Source organism: Octopus bimaculoides, chromosome 3 (genome assembly GCF_001194135.2).
Source record: "Octopus bimaculoides isolate UCB-OBI-ISO-001 chromosome 3, ASM119413v2, whole genome shotgun sequence".
Classification (NCBI taxonomy): Eukaryota; Metazoa; Mollusca; class Cephalopoda; order Octopoda; family Octopodidae; genus Octopus; species Octopus bimaculoides.
In genome coordinates, this window is record NC_068983.1 from 161908972 (window position 1) to 161911883 (window position 2912).

Genomic DNA, 2912 nt, shown 5'->3' on the forward strand with positions numbered 1-2912 from the left:
GGGTGGTATGTAATTTTTAACCCACTGAAAAGCTGTCAGTGGATATACTTGCCTCTGAGGTGGTCAGTGCTGCATCTAATACGACCCTAAGTGTAGCTGACAGTCAAATGAATGGAGGTGTAATGGAGATATTGTGCGTAAATAGGTACATTCTGGAAAGGGGCTGCAATGGGAGACAGCAACAGGGAAGTGGACTGTTGAAATGATGCAGAAAGCGAAGGGTTGACATTGGATTGGTGGTTTGGCTGTAGAGTAAGAAACATAAACTGAACCTATGCAGTCACATGAGAATATGTAGTAATGAATTACTTGAAAAAATAAGGCCTAATTGTTTCTGCGTGGTATGTATATAGCATGTCTGTATTTTTGTATGCAGTGCAAGTTAACAGAATATAAGCAAATGAATGAAATAGTAGCACATGTATGGAACTGCTAATTTAACAGTAAATGTCACAATAATTATTACAGAGAGACAAAGAATTATATATATATATATATATATATATATATATATATATAAGACAAATTTCTTAATGCAAGGGTAAATATGTGATTGTAAATACCTCACAACCTTGCAATTGCTGCAATAATTATTAACTGGTAATGTAACAGTAAATGTGTATTTTTATATATATCTTGGACCTTGCCATCCCATTGGTTTTTTTTTCAAGAGTTTCACCTCTAGAATTCACAAACATACATTCAGGCATGTCAGTTATAACATATGTATATGTAGATGTGTGTGTGTGTGTATTTAATAATGTATGTAATGCGGAAATACACACACTCGCAGACACATACACACTCATAGACTCACAGACAGATATACACTCATATGCAAAATGTGATGTCATCGTGGTATAAAATGTTCTTGACATACACTCACATACATATACTAAGATAGCTACACAGAGACATACATTCAATGCATGTCAGTCATTACGTATGTATATGTATGTGTAGATGTGTGTGTGTGTACATTTAATAACATACCTAACATGGAAAGACACAGACACTATGGGACACTTACACGCTCACACACTTACACACACATATAAAATGTGATGTCGTTATTGTAGTATAAAATGTCCTGTTGACAATAAAAAGATTATCTCTATGAAATGTTATATTGTTTTAATCGAAACGAAACAAAATGAAAATAATTGAAATGAAAATAAAATTCTGTATTGACACTGCTCAGCCCTCACTATAGTACATTTAATAACGCACCTAATGCGGAAAGACACACACTGTAAAATATACAAACTCACACATGTACATTCATAAACAGATACACAGTCATATACAAAATGTGATGCCATCGTCGTCGTGGTTAGAATTAAAAGTAAAACAAAATATCACTTTACAATATAGATCTTATTCTTTCACTTTTATTCTTCACTGTACTCGTTGCCAACCCTCACCTTACTGACAGTGTCCCTGTACATGGCTCGCACAGCTCTCACTAACCATTCATCTACCTCTAGTTTCCTCATTGACCACCAGATAAGGGATCAGTGGGCCCTGTCAAAGGCTTTCTCCATGTCAATGAAAGCCAGGTACAGAGGTTTATCCTTGGCTAGGTATTTCTCCTGCAGCTGTCTTACCAGAAATATAGCATCAGTGGTGCTTTTCCCTGGCACAAACCCAAACTGCATCTCATCTAAACTGATTCACTCCCTAATTAGTTGGGCTATGACCCTTTCCATGACCTTCATTACCTGATCCAACAACTTGATACCTCTGTAATTATTTGTATCTAAATCGTCACCTTTACTTTTGTAGCAGTTGACTAAGGTGCTGCTACACCAGTCATTGGGTATGACTCCTTCATGTATCACCTGGTTAACAATACGGGTGACTAGGCTATAGCTGATACCGTCAGATATTTTGAGCATCTCTGCGGTGATTCCTGATGGGCTGGGGGCTTTCCCTGTCTTCATGCTCTTAATTGCTTTATCTACCATGGTACTGTCAACTAGGATAGCTGGCCCCTCTGTTGGGTCGACATTCGGCAGACTCTCTTTCTCACATTCATTTTCTTTATTGAGCAACCTTTCACAGTGGCATCTCCAAACCTCTCTCTTTGCAGCCTCGTTTAGTGCAAGCGGACCTTCATCTATACGGACACATTTCTCTCCCACGACATCATGATTCCTTCTCATACACTGTCTTGCAACATGAAATACTTCAAGTCTTTGGTCCTCATGGCACAGAACATTGGCAAAATTTTCTTATCTGCTTCCTCTCTGGCTAAATAAACCTGTCTTAATCTGACAGTCCCCTGAAGGGAATAATACTACTGTTGGTTAGACCTAGGAAGCTGCACTGCTTCCTGTCGGCCTTGATACATTTCCTGTGTCTTCACATTTACAAGGGGGAGACACAGGAAATGTGTCAAGGCCGACAGGAAGCGGTGCTGCTTCCTAGGGCTAAATAGCAGTAGTATTATTCCCTTCAGGGGACTGTCACATTAAGTTGACAGCATACAACTACTTCATTGTATCACTACTGCATAAATCTCTCTGAGAGATTGAGCAATGTATTATTTCTAAATTAGATTTAGTAGTTGATAAAGAGACAAATAAATTAGAAATGAACCACAATCCTTTACAGGCTATGACCCCAGTAAGCTTTGTGCTTTTCTTGGAAGTGTAGGATATTCTTAGCTACAATAGCGACAACATGGATTTCTTCTATCTTTTTGCTCTGTTAAAATATTTGAGTAAAATTATATTAATGTGTCCCACTGATTAGAATTCCATTTATTTGTGCAGCTGATGATAGCCCTGCATTTAAATTGATGTAATGATTGCATTGTTCAATTAAATGGGGCAGCTTGAAACGGCCGTACTGCATCACTTCTTGATATATCGATTATTTTGATATATATACCTATATATATATATATA